Raw genomic sequence first — 22201 nt, forward strand, 5'->3', positions numbered from 1 at the left:
TAATTTTTCAAAGACATATTCTAAAATCAGTAAAAAATAAATAAATAATTCACGTCCTTAAGTCTTCCAATGGTGTGTGTACCCTAGTGGTCAAGCCAAGAAATATACACCCTTCATCACATAATTAAGTAACTGGAATAGATTTTCAAATTCTAAAAAAGGGAGGTGAGTTTAATATAAATGTATGTATCTGGAGACAACTATTTTTGTACTTAAATTTTTGTCCCTTAAGCAGATGTAACATTTTAAAAACATAGATATCTCTTTCAAAGTAAGATTAACAGTAACTTTCTACACGTATTTGTAATTTTAAGGTTCAGATCTGGAATGCATTTGCCCTTTTTACATTAACAAAAACTTTTATCTAGGCAGCAAAATTCTGGTAAACTTAAAAATAGCTCCATTGGAGCTTCCTGTCAAATCAGCTCTATATGATCAGAGAAATGAGCAGGAAATCTCTCCAACGGAGGTGCTGTCTGTGTAAGCGTTATTTGTCTGGCTGGATACACGTGATCAGCAGTCACAAGCCTTAAAAAGATTAGCGTCTGCTGGACGCCCTCTTCCTGCGGCACTCAGTTTTTTCTCTGAGGCCAATTCAGAGGTAAGGATGAGTTAGAAAATAAGCTCATATCTTTGCAAACAAGGATCATGGAGGAAAATATAATAACATAGCTTCGGGACACCAGGGAGGAGGTGGCCTGACAGGCAACCTGTGAGTTTCAGCGGCTTATCTGCCTCGCGGCACCTGCTGAGATCAGCCTCCATGGTGGCCAAGCAAGCCTTCTAATGCTAATTCGCTGTCCCTGTGGGGGCACCTACTTTGAAGAGATATTTCCCAAATAAATTATTAAACTGATCGCGTGGCCCACCAATTGATCTCACGTGAGTGTCAGCATCAGGCGTCAACCCCCTCGTGGGACGAGCAAATTTCGTTACTTTTTAAAAAGGCAGAAAGGATCATCTGAAAGCTGTTCATTCTTCAGGAAAAGCTGGCAAGGACTGAAATGCTCCCTTCTGTCTCACTTGTTTTTTCTTAAATCCACATTCACGTTGCACTTGCCTCTGTGTGACTTTTAGCAATTCTTGCTGTTACCTCTTGAGATTTTTCTGTTTGCTCCCAAAGGGTGTTCTAATCACCCATGTGTTTTTACTGGAGTCATCTGTCCTGTTACCCGACATCCTGATGCTGACATACAGACTTACAGACATGCGCTGATGAAGAGTGAAGGACAGTCGTAACTGTGGTGGGGGTGACGAACAGTCATGAATTGTCGCTCTCTTCTGCAGAGGTGGACAGGGTCAGACGACCCAGACCCCTGAAGTTACATTAAAGACTTGGGCTCTTGTCCCAGGAACGACAGGAAGTCATTCAAGAGTTTTTAGCAGGGATTGACACAATCACAATTTTTATTTGAAAAGATCATTCTGGCTGAGTATGAAAAATGGCTGTGTCGAGAAAAGCAAAGTTCTTAACGATTTGGAAAATTGCCTGGAGAGACAGAAAAAAAAAAAAAAAAAGTGGGACGAGGCTGGTTTGTCCCTGCAGAAGTTTCTATTGAAAAGATTTTAGTGGCTAAGTGGCATTTACCTTGGTGAATTTATCACTGCCCACTTTGCAGAATCAGAAACAAGTCCTTATAATGGTGGTTTTAGGAAAAGCCAATGAAATCTCAAAACCAAAAAGCAAGGAAGCTATCATCGTTCCCATTTCACAGATGAACAGACTAAGGCTCAGATAAAGCAGGTAGTTTTCCCAAGTGACAAAGTTAACCAGGGGTTAAAATGAGATTAAAATTTGCTTGGTATGATTCCAAACCCGATGCTATTTCCACCTCACACACAGCCTCCCTGTTGAGAAATGCAACTGCCCGTGAACTAGACGGCCTCCCGATAAACCAAATAGTACTCAGGAAATCCCAGCTCCTTAAACAAACAAACAAAACATCTCAGCATATTTGGGAGATTAATTATTCATGGACTCATTTTAGAGTTTCCAGGAGAAAAGGCCTTAATATGATCAGCATAAAGTAAACTCTCTCTGTTATTTACACTAACGTGTCAGTTTTGATACCCTTCCTAAAGAGAAACGTAACATTTTCTTCTTAAGGAATCACGTTTTATCTAAAAATGATTGACTTCTTAATAAAAACTCTAAACGCTCCCTCTCGAGAGTACAAATTTTACCAATTTTCACGCCACATAGAATGTGGATGTGCTCACGATATTTGGCATTAATTAGAGATATACTGTACCTGCTTTCAAAACACACTTGAGATTACTGGTTCACATTTTTTTTAACATTTTTTTATTGATTTATAATCACCTCACAATGTTGTGTCAAATTCCAGTGAAGAGCACAATCCTGGTTCACATGTTAATACACACGTCTATATCAAGTCAGTATCTGCAGGGTAAACAATTAGCTTCTTTATTTAAAGCTACTCTGTAGAAAGTAAAAGAGGATGATATTTAAAATTTGCTCGCGATTCTTTCCTTTGGTGAGCTTTAACCTACATCACAGGGAAATGAGTTGAGTGCTTATCAGTTAACAAATTTCCTAGAAATGTCCAGAGGTCTTGAATGACTGTGAAAAGTACTGCAGAGAATGCGATCATTTAGAGGGAAAAAAAATGGGTGAAAATCATTTGGAAACCAAGTGTCATGGAGTTGCTACTACTTCTCTGCAGTAAACCAGCAAGCTGCACATCTTCAGCCTACGGGAAGGTGAGGAATGGAGTCTGGAAGGGAAATCATGGTTGGTCACAACCAAGATGACACAAATGAGTATCTGCTCAGAGGACAAGCAGGGTCAGTCCCCAGCCTACCTGTACCGTTATCAATGACAGACTGAGTAGTCAAACCCCACCACACTCCCTCTGTCAGATTCAATGATCATCCTAATTTAAGAAGGTTAATCTCGTAAACGATGGGTGAATTTACTGTCAATGTGATATTGGCATTTCTATTACTTTTACAAAGTAAAATTGAGAACATCATACAATACGAGGAGATTGTTTTGACATCTTGGTTGCCAGTTAACTAATTGAATTCAGTTTTATCTAAGTAGATTATTAAAGCTGGAAGCTGGAAGAATACAAAATCTGAAATCGGAAGATCAAGGATCAGGTTACGGCTGCTGCATTTATTAAGTATGCCCTTGAACAAGCTGCAATCTCTCAAAACCTTGATTTAATAAAATGGGGACAACAGAATAATTTTCATAAGGCCTTTACATGAATTCATATATGTTTGAAAAGAGGTTGATACATTATAAAAGGTGTAAGCGTTTTGGATTTTATTAGAGCAACTGGGTGAGGTCATTGAAGAATTCTTTTCCCGTGTATCAGTCATCTCCAAATATTTTAGATCATGTAATCCTATCAATAAAGTAATTTTGAGTTTGCCATCCCTCAAAATGTGTCTTTTTAAAAATCGTCCTTACATGAACAGGTATCACTAGTTTATCATCAACAACATATAGAAAGTCAGGCTTATTATGAATAATGGCAGATTTATCCACATCTCAAATTACTTCCCGAATAATTTTTTGACTCTTATCAGATCTGATTAAATCATCGTTAATTTTTACTTCATAATGTGGCCAAGAAAGGGCTTGTCTTGGGAGTATAAATATCAACTCTTTCATTTTCATGCTATTTTGTTTGCATTTTCAGTATAACAGTCATTATGAGATTTCTTTGTAAAATGTCTTCTTTAGCCACTTTTCATTTGAGGAGAGTTAACAGACAAACCAAATGTCTGTCGTCAACCCATCTTCTCTTCTGTTTAGGAAATATTGGCACCATACATAAAATAGGAAGATGAAACATATGGACAGAGTGTAGACACCACTGCCTGTCCGTACATAAAATATGAATCATGCTTAATTTATTACGATTTTTAGATGAAAATAAACAAAAATAGAAGACCTAAACTTTTTCTTTCCATGTCTCATATTCCATTCTCTTGGACTGTCAGCATCTCACCTGGGTAAGTTTTGTGACTGCTAAATATATATATATATATATATATTTACCTGAAGTCCCTTAAAAATGTCCATAGCCACTGATTTTTCTCAAGTGATTATTTTTAGTCCATTCATAATGAAAGGTTTTAGTATTATTAAAATAAGGTGAATTTAAAACATTTGAAATTTCCAGATACACTGCATACGTCTTTATGAGACAATTATCACTAAAAGCTTTCAGAGATACATCTAATGTTGTTAATTTTCACAATACTACCAAATTATAAAATATGACAATGAACTGTTCACTTGGGTGAGATTAATTTTAAATAGCAACATAGTTGGATATTTGTGTCAGCATATACTAAAGAGAGCACAAAAATCAAACGTCACGTGGTAAATGTTAAGAGATACACAAAGGCTCATCTTGTTCATTTACAAAACTTCAGGCAGGGTTTTCTGTTTTATCAACTGATAGTACTTAGCACATAAGCGCTCTATAAATATTTGAGGATCTGATATTCTAGTTTCAGAGTCATGTGAGCATTGCTGAGAAAATTAAAACTTTAATGTTAAAATTGATCCTCGGAACTATGGACCAAATTTGGCTATGCCACACAGCCAAGAGGAGTCCGAATGTCATCTCACCCGCAGCCTTCATCCTCTGGGAGGATGCTGTGTCATTGGCTCAAAGGGTACCTTAGTTAGCCCTGAGGCTGGGCACTCACTGATTGGCTTATAACGCCCCAACCTTGAAGAAAGAACTCTGGCAAAGGGAATGCGGTGATATTGACAGGATTAGATCAAAAGTTTGTGAAGTTGGCTGAGCCTCCAAACAACCCCAGGAGCTTTGAAAATGACTATGCCTGGACCACATCCCTGAGAGGTGAGATTAGAATCCTGGGGTGGGGAGGTGAAGGGATACGTAAAGCGGACAACTGGTAATCACACTTGTAAACAAATCTCCTCAAAGATGTTCATGTGCAACCAGAATATAGGCTCACTCTGGTCCAGACTCTGGCATGGGAGTCAGTCCATTACCTAATCCACACGGCTACAAGAGTCCACGGTGGGGTCAGGTGGAATGAAGGGGAGACCCCAACACCGTACCAAGCCTTAGTGACAGAGGACAGAAAGGAAGGGAGAGGGTTAACTTTGTCCCTTGAAATGTGGGAAAAAGGCAGGCATCTAGGGACAGAGAGGAAGAAATACAGAAAAAAGGAAGGGAGGAAAGAATCTTAAAGTTCCTACTTTCTGTTTCACTTAAGGGTCATTCTTAATAATAGGAAAGACAATCATTATAACTCCATTTACATAAAACATTTAAAAATACTTTCTCATCTACCCTCATTTGCATATATTATATTTTAGCTGCATTTGGGGAGTTTCAGGCTTTTGTCAAATTAAAAATTCTTTGACAAAAGCAATTATTTCTATAAAAAAAGATGGCATGGATGAACTGAAACAGTTCCAGTTTTAGTACTATAAAAAATATCAAATAATATTTAAGAATATGGTTGCTGCATTACCAATCAAAAGTTCACTGAGTTTGGAGGGATGTGTGTGTGCAATTTAACCACGTTAACCTAAAAGCTGCCTGAAAGAACATATAGATAAACCTAGCTAAGACAATTTTCACACATAAAAATAAGAAGGTGAAATTAGTTCTGCACAATATTAAATATAATTCAAAGACAGTCTTTAACAGTGCAGTGTTCATGCAATAGACTGGCAAGGAGTAAAATGAAGTATCTAGACAAGAAATGAGCCTTCTCAAATATTCAAGTATCAAAAGAGCCATGATTATAAGAGGTAAAAATGAGAAAATATAGGAAAAGCTACAAAAGACATTAACTACTCGGTATTTTTCTATGTATAAATGTGAGTAGTTCAAATATCACAGAAATATATAATTTAGAAATTCAAAGACCTTTAGCTCATCCTCCAAGGGTTGTTAGCATGTTAACATATTTGTATATTTCCCTTCAGATTTGTGTATTCTTATAAAAGTATTATTTCTTTTTGTTTTTCTAATTTATGTTTTTCATTTAATTTTCTAGCCTTTAGAGTCTTTATTCATTTTTTTCTAATAAGTTACTATAAAATACATTTAACCAATCCCTAACTGAAGAACATGTATGTTGTATAAAATTTATCACAATGAATGTAATGCTAGAATGAGACTCTCTGTACAAGTAACTTTGTAGTCTCCTATTCATACCCATATTTCAACAGGATTATTACATTTTATTAGTAATTTCCAACTTTAAAAATCAGTATTATTCAAATTGATGAGATACTGTGTTTGCAATTTACACGTGGAAAAGTCATAAAAATAATAAATTGTAAAAGAGGAAATAAAAGTTGCTAACCTACAGAAGAAATTTCAACTATAGTATAATCAAATAAATGCTAACCCAAACATGGAGATATCAGTTTTCACTCAGCACAATTATTTTATGTTCTTTTAGCAAACTAATATGCATCAAGACCTTTAAAATAATCAATCAATAATCAGAAATATGCGAACAGGACATTAGACAACTTCGAAAATGAATTCATGAAAAATACGTAATACAAAGTTTGGTCTAATAAGTGAAAGAGAATGTGAAACTACGTTATAATGACAAACATTTTAAAACAGACTGAAGTAACTATATCAACATGTTGGAAGGGTTTGGGAGGCTCTGATATGATTTTTTATTTCCGCGTGTGTGTGTGTTCCCCTCCGAGTGCACCTCTTTTATAGAGAACAAAAACTTTTATGACAAAGACGAATGGTTTCCCCCTAATTGGCCTCCATGCATTCATATTCTCCTACACTGGCCTTTCGACAACCATTGTGTAACTTTGCTGTAACAGAGGCAGATGCTACTTTAATGATATAGTACAGTATTGTCATGTATCTGATAGCAATTTTTATCATACATTTTAAGAACCACAAAAAAGAGGTATTATTTAGAATAAGCACAAAGCGTGATTTACGGCAGCTTTCAAAACACAATGACAACTGGGGTTCCTCAGGTTTCCATCCATTTCACAGTATTCCTTCAGAAGGCTTAGAAAATTACTGCGTTTGAGACGTGTGAAGATAGCATTTACTCCACCATTCTGTGTTCCTTTCCTTGTGAGTCCCTTCAGAACCTTTGAGGATCAGAGTTTTGAAGTTACTTTAAATGATTTACCCTTAATCATCCCAAGTGTTAAGATGACTGGCTTCGTGCTGTTCCCATCCCTGATATACTGTTCTAAACCTGTCTTCATTCTGGGCAAGAGCAAGATGGCATTTATCTCTCCCTTCTTATTTCGATGATTGTTTCTAGCACTGTCATGAAAGGGAGCAACAACCAGAAATATTGATTGCTTCAATTTTCTTATCTTCATTTCACTCCACATTCTGAGCTCATTGGATGTCTGCATCACCACAACATAAGGTTGATCAATCACTATTTTCTGCTTTGGGCTTAAAGTGTCAGGCAAAATGATACCTTCAAAACACACTCAATTACAATTTATGTATGCGTGAAGATCGTCTCTCACAATTTTTCATACCAAGGAGCTAGCACAGTGATTGGCACCTAGTAGAAAACATAATAAATTTATGCCTAAAGGAGTTAAGCAGAAGCCACGGGACTTTTTTAATCAGTGAGATTACAAGGGATTAAACATAGAGTAATATCTATTTCACTAGATTATTTTAAATATCTTTTTCTTAATTAAAAAAAGTTCCAATCTAATGAGTAGTCTTCACAGTGATGTCACATACAGGGTATTAACTCAAATTCCAGAGGAAAAGAACAGAGAGCTTTTTCTCCCTGTTTTTAAGACATCCAGAATTTCAAATGTATGCTTTGTCAGGAAAAAATCCAGAAAGAAGTGCTGTAAATTACATCAGGTGTCTGTACAAGGGGCAACGAATGGAAGGATTTCAAATACATCTTGAGTTAGTGACTTAGGTAAACTCAGGGCTAGAACTGCAGGAACCCATCTAAAGCCACAGTCGTGCCCATCGTTTGAAGAACCGGTTTATCAAAGAATCTAAAGCACTTTGTGGGAAACAGAATTCTAATCTGCTGACAGTAATTCTCAGCACCCTTTGCTTCTCTATTGCCCTCACTTGCTCATAGCCTGGTGCTCTTAGAAAGACAGTACACCAAATGATTACGTCTCTGCTGTAAGTTTTTCCTTTCTTTAATTTTTCTGTCTTGCCCTTCCACCTCTTACTAGTCCATTGTAAAGTGCATACTCAGCTTTCAAAACATGCTAGGGATCATTTAATAATTTTAGCCAGGAAACGTCCCATGAAATGTCAAGCTGGACCAAGGGGTCTCTCCTAGGTGTTCCCTTAGCATCCTGTACTTATTTGCTGCTAAAACGCTCACCATGTTACATTGCAATTTTCTACGCATATTTCTCTGCACAAGGCTGAAACTTCAGGACGTAACAGGAGGTTTCCTGTTAGGATAAACAAATATAAACTCAGGAAGTGCCTGACTTGCAACACGTTCTGTAAGGATTATCCATCTCCTCTAGGAGTGATGCTTTGCTTAGCAAATCAATTTCTGATTCTAATTTGGCATCCCTTGCAGCTTTTCTAAAGGGAGGAAATATTTCCATTAGTAGATATTGTTACCTCGGGCCTCTTGGCAGAGCTAGTTATCACATGACATTCTGGTGCATGCGCTAGTTTCTGAGAATGCTGTTAGGATGTGCCCCGTCTTCTCTACTGGTGCCCGTGACATTATAGCAGGAGGATTCTTGGTTCTGGGGGCTGTCTTGTGTGTTCTAAGATATTTACCAGCATCTGTGGTCTTGACCTACCAGAGGCCAGTAGCACTCCACCTGTTGGGACAAACAAAAATGTCTCCAAATATCCCCTGGGGAGCAAAACTGCGCCCAGTTGAGAACCATTGTCCTAAGAGTAATTCAAGCAACCTGAATGTCTGAACAAGGTAGAAGTGGGGAGAGCAGAACCGCCAATTCTATAAACAAGAGTCCTGGTTAGCAGTGCATGGACTCAGTGCCCCAGCCAGCCTTGGGGTTACAAATGGTCGTGTCCTCAGCTACGAGTGTATAAAGGTTCATACAAACCAACGTTTAGGATCTTATATGTGATTTACTTCTCTAATCCACAGCCGATTTGTCAGAAAGGGGACACTGGAGCTTGATTTAGTCTGTGTACTAGGAGAATTTGGTACAATGGTTCCTGTTTGCTGATTGATAAGAGAATTTCTCGAGACGTAACATGATCTTTTGCGTCAAAAGGAGTTTAAAATACAGCATGCTTTAGGCATTTTACTCTAAATACCAAAAAGTTTGTGTGTGTGTGTGTGTGTGTGTGTGTGTACACATGTGAATTTACCTTGACTATCAGTTTTAGAAATAACTGTGAGCAGAAAGGTAGACTGACACAAACTCCTTGAAAAACGTATCTTTTTTATTCTCCTCCTATATCACTCTATCAACAGCTTTCTACTTCCAGTGTTTTTAATTATGTAATGATCTGCCCTTCTGAACTCACAAAATAAATACATATTATTTAAACAATGAAACAAACATGGCCTTGAGAGTCAGAAGACCTGAGTCCGACTCCTCAATCGGTACATGTGTGGCCACTGTCATCTTGTAAAGTCACTATTTTCAGCCTGATTTTTTTTTTTTACTCTATCATTGAAAGACACTTCTAAACTGGAAGTGTCATGAATTTTAAGGTGATGATTATGGGCATGACAAAAAGACAACATGAAAAATTATGTCGACTTGATACAGAACAGGAGAGAGAGAATTTCCACTAAGTGCACAGCTGAACCCAGTATCTGACCCAACCTCTGATGCACAGCACACAGAGCCGCCACGTTCGGGCTTTGTAAATGTGCTATGTCCAAAAACACACCTACGGGGAAGCCAGGGCTTGAAAATTATAAAGACAAATGGCTGATTCAATGGCAAAGCCTAATCAGCACCGTGCCAAGAGCAGGTGCTCCGAGGAGGGGCCCAGGTTTTGACAGCACCGCGTAAAAGCATCAGTGCCCGTTCCCCCTGATTTCAGTGGGAGAGCCACCGTTTAAACAGAATTAATTATAGGAAAGAAAAGGAAAAGCCCACTCTCTGCTGCAAGCGTAGGCTGACTCTTGCAGGAGATGCTTTTCCTTCTGATGAATCACACCTGACCACAGCGGTTTCTTAGCCACTCACTCAGAAATGAGCCAGAATTGCCCCTGCATGGCCCGTTTCCCCCTCATTAAATCCATCCTCATCCATGGAAAACTGGCCCCTTCTGTGTGGCCTGAAGAACTTTAATGGGCTGGAATCACATAATAACCGGGCATTCCCTGGTCTGCTGAACAAACCGCACATACAGAACAAATAGGGGCAATGTTCCTCCAAAGGGCAGGTGAGTACATTTGCAGTTTAATTTAAAGCTGCCCTGGGGTAGCCACGCCGTCTTATTGGCCCCTTTATGTTTGTGTTACCACAGAATCAGACCGATTCCTTCCTTTTATTCTGGGACTGTGGCTTCCAATTTGCAGAAGAATGAAAACTCTCCCCTGATGCTCACCTGAAAACTCAGATTTGGAGTCACTGGCCTTCACAGCAATTGTCAACACCCATTCCTCAGACCATTTGCAAAGCAGCCCTGGGAGGCTGACAGGAAGGGTTCCTTGCTGTCACTGCCTTCCCCGCAGATGACAAGGCCAGCCTCATACTTGGAATGACTTGGCTTCACCCTTCAGGGGCTATGTGTCAAGAATCATACAACAATTTCAATGGACCTTGAAAAATTAATAATATTATCTAACATTTGTTGGGTATACACTCTGTTGGGCACTGTGGCTAAGCACTACGCATATATAATTATTTGATGCAACAGTAATGAGATAGGAACTATATATAACATGCCAAGGTCTCACATATGAGGACTGAACTAACTTCCTTCAGAGTTTGCAGTGTGATAGTGATTTCTTTATGTCTGCATAGCATGAAACCTTAGAGCATTTACGTTTGTGTGTTTTATTCTCACTATGTTCTGTGAAGATTAATGACAAGGTCGCTGCCCCATTTTACAAAGGCAGTAAAGATTCTCAAGGTTTACGTAACTGGACAATAGAAGTGGGAGGGCTTTATCTAAAACCCAGACCACAAGGCAGAGGCTCTTTCTCCTGCTCTGTTACATACAGAAGAAAATCCCCTCGACCTGTAAAACATATAATGACAATTCAAACATGAGCTTAAAATACCCTAAGAAGGCAAAGGCTTGAGCGTGCCACTGCAATTTTTCATTGACTTGTGTTTTAGAGCAGGAGTCAGCGAGCTGTGGCCCCCTTGCCAAGTTCAGCTGCCCCCTGTTCTGGCAAATGAAGTTTTCATGGCAGCACAACCACCTCTGTTTGCTCAGGCAGCAACGACAGCTGGTTTTGTGCTATAACCACAGCATCGGAGTTGAGCACAGTCAGCTCTCCACACCCCCCGGTTTCGCATCCCTGGATTCAACCCGCCGGATAGAAGGTCGGTTGAATCCACTGATGGGAACCCGTGAAATCAGTGGGTCAACTGTACCCAACGTATTCACCATTGTACACAAGGGATTTGAGCACGTCTGGATTTTGGTACTCCGGGGGCTCCTGGAACCAAGCCCTGCGGACACTGAGGGACAGTTGCAGTTGTGATACAAACTGCATGCTTGCAAAGGAAAATGTTTATTTTCTGGTCCTTTACAGAATAAAAGATCACCGACTCCGGCTCTAGATTATAAAGGAATCCTCCTCTCCTCGTAGTTGGCTTGTGTGTGATCGTGAATAAACTTTTTTTTAAAATTGTTGGGTAACCTTAGGGTAGTTTCAGTCTTCATAATACAAATGGAATGAGTTCTGAGATATTTTGCATGAGAGGCTTTGTTATTACAAATTCATGTCCCAGAAGAGCGCTTGTGGCTTTGCCTCTGGCTGAATCCCCTGTCCCGCAGGGCTCTCTGCCAGTCTGGGGCTCAGTGCCCCCCAGCCCACCGTCACAGGTGTTCCTCCCCTGCGCTGGGGCCGCTCAGCCTCACGCCTCCTAGTGCCTCCATCACTTTCCCTGTCCACTCTAGTCTTAGCCTTCTTGTTCTAGCTTATTACTGTTTAAACAGGTTGCAAATCTCCCCCAGCATAATATTACTTAGGTCCTATCTCACCTTCTAGCCACCAATTTGTTCTCTCTCCCATCCTTCACAGTGAGCCTCTAGGAAGGCTTGTCTGCAGTCACTGGCTTTGCCTCCATATTCTCCCCAATTCACTGCCTTTGGTTTTTTGTCCACAACACAGACCATGTGGGCATATGTAGGTATGTGGAAGTGTGTGCACACACATACAGACAAACACACACACATACACACACACACATACACGAACATCTTTTTAAATGTCCGTTACTTCTTCAGGATTAATTCATAACAGTGGAATTGCTGGGGTAAAAGTATGTAACATTTTAATCCCTCCAAAAAAGCCTCTGCCTCCCCTTCTCCCAGCAGTGACCAAGAGTACTTCACATACTAACGCATACGTCACAGTGGGATATCATCATTTTAAAAAGCTTTGTCACCTGGATTAAAAGTAATAGTTTTGCAACGTTATATTAATTTTGTTTTCTTTGATTACTCATAGAATATTACATATTTTCATAGATTTATTGGTAGAGGATTAAGATTCAACATCCAGTATATATTTTTTGGAAAATTTCTCTTCTTTTCTAATGCAAAACGCTTTTAAAATAAGCCAGTAATTTTAAAAACTATAAAATATCATATAGCCCAATTGTAGCAATAATGTATCTGAAATAAAGATGGGCATGAAGCGGAATAAATGTGACATATTAACCTAAGAAAATATCAAAAAATGACTTCAGTCTGCTATGCGCCAGGCACTGCGCTAAATGCTTGTCAAAAATTTGTGAAAACTTTGGCTCCAAAATATTAGGTTTTTAGAGGAAAGTTTTAGAAATTATAAAAATGAACAGGTATATTGCATTTAATATTTCTTCCTGGAAGAAGACAATCAAACCAAACCTACAACAAAAAATAAAAACTAAAATTGAACAATTTTAATTTAACATTTATAAATTACATTTCTATTTTGTTCTCATAAATTCTTCTTTAATATATGATTGAATAAAATCATATCTTTTATAAAAAACTAAAAACTTACTAAAATTCCTTACAATATTTTCACTCTTTAAATTGGAGCCTTTGAAACTAATAGTTAATTCAATTTAGAGAAGAATTAAAATATGATAATAGTGGTAAATTATCTTGCTAATGAGATAGTCTAATACTAGATACAGCAAAACAATAATATTACCATGTTTCTGTACAAAATACTTGAAATACCTGGAACCATATGGAGTCATTATACACTGCTGACATGTAAATAGAAACTGAAGTATAAATAAAATACATTGAAATTGCTTGGTTTCAGGGCTAAGGTTTGATAATAAATTGGGTCATGATGACTAACTATGGCTTAAAATATCTTGTCAGTGAAGGTGCTAGACTCCTTTTCTGAACCTGTGATGTTGATAAATTAATTAAAAGAAAATCACAAGATAACACATTCTGAGAAAGAAATGAAAGCAAGTTGTCATTAAAGATTAGTCCTGGAGGTTACCATAATATTTTTAAAGGACACGTGTTTTTGACTTCAAAGTAATTTATGCATGTGACTGTTTAATCATCTTCTCCATTAAACTACAGTCCTTATATTTCTACTTATTTGTTTTTCTATGATGGTGTCTTATACACACATTAGTTGTTCCAGAAGTGTTTACGGAATCAATCTCTCTTTTGTGATAATTGCAACTTTTACGGTTTTTAAGCTAACAAAGCTAAACTTGTGTTATGTTTAAAACAATATACTTTTCTTTATAACCATTCGATGTAATAATCTGGTTATAACATTAAACAACCCGGGTCTGAACTATGTGTTTTAACAGGACCATTTTACAGTAGGCACCATAAGGTTTAAATTTCATATAATCTTTGGCGCCGGAATGCTGTTTCAGTGAATACGTTCTAATAACACAATAACAGATTTAGTGCAAAAAGTGATTCTAAACAACAACGTGTTTTTGAAATATTAAAAATTGTTCAAAAATCACTTTCCGTTTCTATTACAGTTTTAAATACTATTGACGGTCACCAAAGCAACCGAGCAAAACGAAACAGGAGTTAATCAGAAGAATTATGAACTTATTTGTAATTAAGACATTCTAATTCTTCTAATGAAGAGACTCTAGGTTGAAAAAAATTTTAAAGCTATTGCCAAAAACAAGCAAAATCCATCTATTTCTGGAGAACGGGTCAGCATTTGGTGGAAGGGGCATGCAATCACTCATTGACTCCCACATACGTTTTACTCGGGTACATCTATCCCCGGAGAGTCCGCTGTGCACCAGGCACTGCGCTAAATGCTTGGGGACCAGAATTGCTGATGCGTGACGATGGGAGGCCTTGCTTGTAATGCTGGGGACTTAGTAGTTTATCCTGCAGGCAAATGGGGTAGAAGGAAAGCATGATGAGACTTATAATTTTAAGATGATCATTCCAGTGAACTCCCTAGAGTGAGAAACACCAGTGACCAGACTCTTGAAATGGTCCCAGTAAGGGTGACATGAAAGCCTCAGGTAAGACGGCAGCCGTAAACACTGAAAGAAGGGACAGGTGTGAACCCCAGAAGAGATGGCCTGTTTTAAGTCTCTGGTCTTTTACCAGGACAGCAGCATATACAAGATACTATAAGGTCTGAAACTGGACCGTGTCAAAGGCAAACGTGACCTTCCCTGAGGAAGGTCTGCAGTGATACAAGCTGGTTTGCGGTCAAGGTCGCCTCTCATCCATCAGACAAGGAGCTGTCCGTGTTTCCTTACACAGAAACACCAAAGGCAGCCAATCGTCTGAACAAGCGACTGCCACCACCGGAATGTGTGTACAAACTCAGTCGTAATTAATTATGCTATTTGTTTAAGCAATTGTTTAAACCTGTAGACCCTTTCATTTATAATCTGCGGGGTGATTTTCTTCTCCCTCCTGCTTAATCCCAACACAAAGGCCTCAAGAGTGAAATAAAACATTATTGTAATATGTTTTACTTTCTTCTTTTAAGCTAAGGTATAATCAACATATAACAATATGGTTTTTTTTTTGTCAACTGTGCATTATAGAAGATAAATCTTGCATCACCTTCCCCAAAACAAATTTAGTAACGCTTTGGAATCAGATTTCAAACTAATAAAAGCTCTAATTGGGGCACGTCTCTCTGCACGCCTTGTTAGCATACCTGTGCCGCCTACATAAGACTTCCCTCAGCCTGTCTGCAGGATAACGATCTCTTCCTGATTACCCCTTTCCTCATTCATGCTACTTTCTCCAGCGTGGCTCTCTTTCATCAGCTGCTGTGAAGGGTCTCTTTAAAAGTTGAAGGTTTTGATCACCAGGTAAACACGACGGCATTAAATTACACCGTTCTCTCTCACCGCCACGTAGATGTCCACAGCAGTTCCTTCTCGAGGTATTTCAGCCGAGTTTCACCCACAAAACACAGATAGTCATCGAACTATCTTCTCCTTGAGAATCTTTTGGCCAGTCAATCAAATGAGACCATTTACGTAGAATATGTATGTGCTCTGGATAATACGGTATAATATCAATTTATCTTCTGTTCCATCTTGAAACAACGTGACCTGGTTTCCCCTTAATTCTATTCCAAGAAAATAATTCAGTGAACTGTCCTCTCTCTGAGCTCTGAAGCTGTGGGTGCCAGCTCAAAAATAAACCACATTCTATGCGGGAGCTACTTTAGATGGATACGAAGAAACAGATCCAGGCAGAGCGAAACAAGAGAACTTTGAAAGGAGAGAGGTCATAAGAGGGGAGACTATTCCAGTAAAGGGGGCCATGCCTCCCCAAGTCCTCAAGTCTGAGCCTGGGTTTTCATTGTTGTTGTTGTTAGTTTGCTTGTTTCTAAATTTTATTCACGGTGAAAAAATGGGGAAAACAAAAATCATCAATAATCAGAAGTGAAAAGGGGGCATCACTAGAGATCCTTGAGACATTACAAAGACTCATTTATTCTATAGGTCTTTGTGACTTCTTCAACATAAGATTCACCTATATTTTTCTAAAAAAGGCATAGGCATTCTTAACATATTCTATTCACGAGTACCTCATGGCTTCCTTTTATCTCTCGCAAAGGTGATTTTTGAGGAATAAAATTCTTAATTATAAGTAAGTACAAGTCATCAAAATTTAATTTCATTAAGTAGTATTTTTTGTATCCTGCCTAAAAAAAATTTTACCTGCCCAAAGACATGAAGATATTCTATGTTTTCTTCTAGAAATGTTACTAACTCAATTTTCACATTTAGTTTGATGATCCATTTCAAATTAATTTTTGTATGTTGTAAGACTGTCAAGTTTCATATCTTCCCATACTGAAAAGAACCATCTTTGCCACTGAACTGCAGGGGAAGATAGATAGATAGATAGATAGATAGGTATGTATATTTGAAATGTTGGACGTGTTTCTGCACTTTCTACTCCACTACACTGTTCTACTTGTAATAAGTGAGGTAGGTATCTCAATTATTGCACACTTATAATTATAATACTTATAACTGACAGTGTAAGAAAACAACTTCATTCTTCAAAAGAATTAATCAATCAATCTTGTTTGTGGTGAAGATCAGTTTGACTTACTCACAATACCTCCCGTTGGTTAATTAACTGACTATAAGATGACAGTAAGAAATGAGCTGTGAGGTCTGTGGTTGTGCCCGCCCTCAATATATGGCAGAGGAGGAGACTGAGCAGCACCACCTTGTGTTGTGAAAGAACAACGGGGACAATCAAGGTCCACCTGGATCTGTGAGAACCACCGACTAGCCATCATACCTACCTTGTTTTCCAAGTACCATAGAGGCTTCCTGGCTATTTATCCAGCACTAGGCAGAGGTAAAAGTTCTCCCAGACTTGATTAAGTTTGAAGGGCCCGCTACTCTCTTGAGCTGGAGCTTGGATCAAGACACAACACTATTCCATGGGGAGGGTACAGCTCAGGGGTAGAGTGCGTGCCTAGCATGCATGAGGCCCTGGGCGCAATCCCCAGTACCTCCATTAAGAAAAATAAATCAATAAACTGAATTACATCCCCGCCCCCAAAAGATACAAAACTATTGTGATAAAGAACCAAGAAATGACAAGGTATTTTTCGCTGGTGTGTGATGAGGTGAAGTTATAACCGGCCGACATTGAGCACCTCTAACTTCTTCTGCTTCCTCAGCTCCATGAAGGCAGGGACCACAGCTTGGTCATGTGGCTACTCTTAGGTCCCGTAGTGTATGCTAATCAAACCAGTAAATTCCATTCTACTCAGCAGATTGGGACTTTTTGTATGACAGATCTTTTTTACTGTTGATATCTATGGTATTTTTTTTCTATAGTATCTAGGATTTAAAGCTCTCATTCAATTAGCACCTTTAGCAGTTCCGATCCACAGAGAAGACCATGTAAAGACAGAAATAACTGGCCTCAATTGGCTACCTCTCGTTCCATCTTTTGCATAACTTAGAGTAAGTTTCAGAGCTTCATAGCGTCACGTACTATATAAATTATATCTCACAAGCCAAGATGACCAGAAGCGATTTTAATGTCTACCTGATGAGAAAATGGAGGCAGGAATACATTAAACAGAACTAAGCATTTCCCTCTGAGAAAATTCTCACCTTCCTTTCTTACCTGGACTCCCCCTCCTCCTTACCCTCCTCTCCAATCTCCTCTTGTTTATGCCAAGCTATTTGTATCAGCTCAGGCTCTTCTAATTTTGTGTTAAATATCCAAACACATCTCACCTTACACTGGGTTCAAGTATATGAAAAGCTATTACATTAAAGAGAACTTCACACTCAACTAGAAAAAAAGGAAAAAACAGCCCAGCAAGGCAGAACCTTCCTCAGCAGGGAGTGATACGCCTGTGTTGACGTGTTGGAGTGGGACCTGGAGGGGTTGTGAGTAAACAAATATTTTTTCTCCCTGTCACAACATCTGTCTTGTCACATATGCAATTTAAACCCAGACTATATATTTTTTCATACTGATCCTGTCAGCGTCTCTTCAGAGCCATCTTTTCCTTCTATTGTCTTGTTTTCTCGGCTTAGCAGTGGGTACTTTTTACTGCCTTACATCCTGAGGCAGGAAGCAATTTAAAAATCTTTTTCTTCCTCTTTAACGTTACAACTCACTTATGAACAGAGCTTACAACAAAAACAAATTTTGAAGAGATCGAGAACACTGGTCTCTCCACAAGTTAAATTTCATTCCCAAAATGAAAAATCAAGTTACAGTCCCAGACTCTGCCTTATCTACTACACTTGTCAAGGTTTTTCACTGAAAGCAACAGAAACTAACTCTGGAGATCTCAACAGGAAAGGAATTTCCTGAAAGCTAATTGTGGTAGCTTATAGAATCAGGTAGAAGCTTTAAAATACCAGCTCAGAAAACCAGAAGAGACAATGAAAGGCTAGAATCAGAGTCAAAATCACTCCATGTAACTGTCTAGTGAAGACACCGTTGGTACCATTTTTTCAGCATTAGATGCTTCAGCTTGTACACCTCTGGCTCTGAAAGATCAGAGCTCACTATGAACTGCCAACATCCCAAGGGGCCTTACTAGTCTTGTCTCCTCGCTTCTTTGGTTCTCAGATGGATGCTTAAGATTGGCTCAGCTCAGGTCACGTGCTTCCGCCTTCACTTACCCCTTCAATAAATTCAGCTAATTTTCATATAACCCCTAGAACTTTTTAAATTACTTGCAAGGGAGGCTGGGAGAATGCACACATGTCTTTTCAAGATTCTATGATCTCCCTAACTTCTAAGACCCATTGGTCAGAAATCTCCACACATAAGAAGGGAACAATTTAAAAATATTTTTCTTTCTCTTTGACATTACAACTCACTTATGAACAGAGCTTACAACAAAAACAAATTTTGAAGAGATCGAGAACACTGGTATGAATGGTGTGAGCCCACTTATATGCAGATTTGTTTCAACAGTAAATGCTACAGTATCACACAATCCGAGGTTGGCTGAATCTGCAGATGTGGACCCTCATATCCTGAGGGCTGACTGTAAGTTCTACTCAGATTCTCCACTGCACAGAGGGTGGGCAGAGAAGGGGCCCCTAACCCCTTTGTGGTTCAAGAGCAAATGGTATATACTTTTTTTAAGAACAGAGCTATGTACTTTTAGCATTTCCAGACTCTCACTATGTTCACTGTAAACAAAGCCATTCTGATTTTCTAAACTTTGATCTTTGGTCTTTTCCCCCTTGCAGCATCTGTGAGTACAATAAACAGTTATGATCTTTTATTTGACCTCATAATGAATGTGACGACTCAGCTAGTCTCCTTTGAAACCGATGAACTGTAGGTCTTCAATACCTTTGAGATATAATGACCAGAACAGCATTTCCAGTAGGTACGTCATCTGGCAATCACATTTGGAGCATCACACTGGGTGATCACTCTGTCAGTTTTGAAAGGATGCCACCAGCCTCCCTGTGGCTTCCACAGCCATCTGCCTCTCTCACACTAAACATGCTGTCAGTAACCCATACCTGCGGAATTCCAGCTACTCTTGATTCTTCCTGTGGCTTCCTTGCACCCCCGTCCTGTATTTTTTCAGGTTTCCCTCTCCAGCATCAGATAATCCCTTGTGCCAACAACTCTCTTTCCTCGGGTCTCTGATGCCAAGGTCAGAGTTCAGATCACTCCGACCATCATTTCTGCCAAACATCAGACTAATGGATTTCGTCAGAGAAAGCCATAAAAACATAGTCAGTTACCCAGTGCTACTGGACAGACCCCATTTCTACTGGGGGATTATTTTATCCTTCTTTTACTGACTCACAGCCAATTGTTTTATATACAAATTTTTACAAAGCTTGTTTTACATCTAAGGATCTTTCAGAGCTTTTTCTTGTTCCCTTCACCCTGGACTCTCCCTAAGTGAAACCACTTCTTCACTCACTGATTCCCGATCCTGACTCTTCGGAGGAGAATGAATTCATCAGGGATGCCCTAACGTCCTAAAAATGAAGCATCCTGTAAGTCAAAGGCATCCCATGAGGTTAGTTCTGTGACCGTGGGCAAATCTGTTCATTTCCATGTCTCAATTTCCCTATCAGTAAGTTAAAATAATTGCGTCTAATTCATACAGCTATCATAATTACTTTCAGGGGAATCTCTCTGGCTTTAATTCATTGTTGTGCTCTTTAAATGTGGGTGAACACTGAAGCTTTCCTATTCTCCCTCCATACCTTCTTTTAGAGTTCCGTCTTCAAATCTCTTTAATTGGCATCTCAAACATTATGTGACAGCTGACTCACTCCTGATCTTCCATTCTCTAGTCAACGGAGCCACTCTCTGCTCTGTTTACACCCGCCCAGGATGGCACAAGAAGTGAATTTTTATCTAGACAGTTCATCAGGCAGGCCTAACCAATTATAATTTCAATATTTTCTTGGAAAATATAAGTTCTGATCTGCCTGCGAGGTTGGAAAAGCTAAATCACTTTGATACAAAAACCAGAGGTTACATTTTTTTTTTCCTATTACTTTTTTCTCCTGAGAGATTAGAATGGGAGAAGAGAAGAAACAGAATGGAAATGAGGCTGAGTGGAAGGAGAGACAGGAGAGTTTCCAAGTCAGAGAAAAAAAATTTTTTTTATTTTAAACATGAATGTTCAAGCTATTAAATTTTAAGTTGTTTACATAGTAATAAACATTTATCTTTCTCCCCAAGCCTGCCTTTGTCTTGTTTGAGTGGGATTTTGTGCCAGTCCAGGAAGAGAGCTGGTTTCTATTTCCAGCTCAACATTTGAGAAACACGGACAGCCTGTGGACAAAAGTGCTGAGGCTGGACTGACTTTCCAAAGCGAGAAGTTTGTGGCAGAGATGAATGTAACAGTAAACCTCCTGGGAAATTTATAAAATGAAATCTAGGCGATCTCAGTCACCTTGCCACAAAGAGTCGGATAAGAATTTAAGCAATTACTGTTAAGGTCTTAAGGATCAGGTAGTCAGCGTGATTCCTACATATTCTCCCAGCTACTTACTGCAGATTTGTAAGTATATCCCTTACTCTTAGCTCAGATACAGTATTTCTCCCTCTAGAATTTAATCTAAGACACCTACACACTGGAAATTCACAACAGGTGACAGTTTTTGAAGCTGCAAAGTCAGGTACACTTAGGAATAACTTGAACTGACATTTGGGGGCCTTGTGAACCACACAGGGTGTTGGTTTACTGACAAAGGTAGGAAAATTGAGCAGATCCATAAAGAGGTGAGAAAAGAGAGGCAGAGATGATGAAATAGCCACTTTTGCTTCTGTATTTCTCTTGTTCTCAGTGTTGGTCCCATGACGTTTCTGGCTGTATTTGTTGTTCTTGTGTTTGCTGTGGCATCTCTGTAGAAATGATACAGCCCACTCCCCTGCGCCCTTTATTTACATAATCTTGGATAACGTTCTCTTTCCTTCAACAAAATAATTCTAATACGGATACGTGCATGACAGTAATCGGCCAGTTGTTTGAATAAAGGAAAAGAAGGGTGATCAGTTGCTAAATATGGTGACATACATGTGCAATTAACTGGTGGGTGTGGTTATTTAAATGAACCTTTCCAAACACAAGCAAGATGCTAAAAATGAGCCAAGTGAAGATTTTCTGACCACTGTGGATAAGTGTCTTCTGATCACCTATTAAACTACCCTATGGGCACCACATTCTGGTTGTTGTAGTTTCAAAGAATCCCATGATGTCTCTGGATGTAGCAGAAAAAAGCAAAACCTTCAAACTTTTAGTTTGCTGCCTATTTCTTATTTGCTTTTAAGCATCTTATGTAACCCTTCTGATCTTTCAGATTTTTTTCCCACTGTAAACTGCAGGAAATTCTATTGCCGCATTGTGGTAAGGCATGGATTTTTTTAATGTGAAAGAAATTTTCTTTTCTTAACATCTCTTATCTTAAGAGTTTTTCTTATAATATTTCTTTTATCTTTTCCTTACTTGGCATTTTACTGATACTAAAACACAGGTAGTAATTTTGATGACTTCTGTGTTTGAATTATTATTTTGAAAGATACTATTCTCTTGTGTACTTAGCATTCACTATTTTTCTTCAGTATCTTGACGAAAATAATTTTTTCGT

The 22201-nt window shown here is 38.7% G+C and overlaps 1 protein-coding gene across 1 annotated transcript in view; it reads right to left on the minus strand.

The window, feature by feature from the left end:
- Window positions 1–22201, minus strand: part of CNTNAP2 (contactin associated protein 2) — a 1833533-nt gene that overhangs the window by 1685254 nt on the left and 126078 nt on the right. The window lies entirely within an intron of this gene.

Source organism: Camelus bactrianus, chromosome 7, assembly GCF_048773025.1.
Source record: "Camelus bactrianus isolate YW-2024 breed Bactrian camel chromosome 7, ASM4877302v1, whole genome shotgun sequence".
Taxonomy (NCBI): Eukaryota; Metazoa; Chordata; class Mammalia; order Artiodactyla; family Camelidae; genus Camelus; species Camelus bactrianus.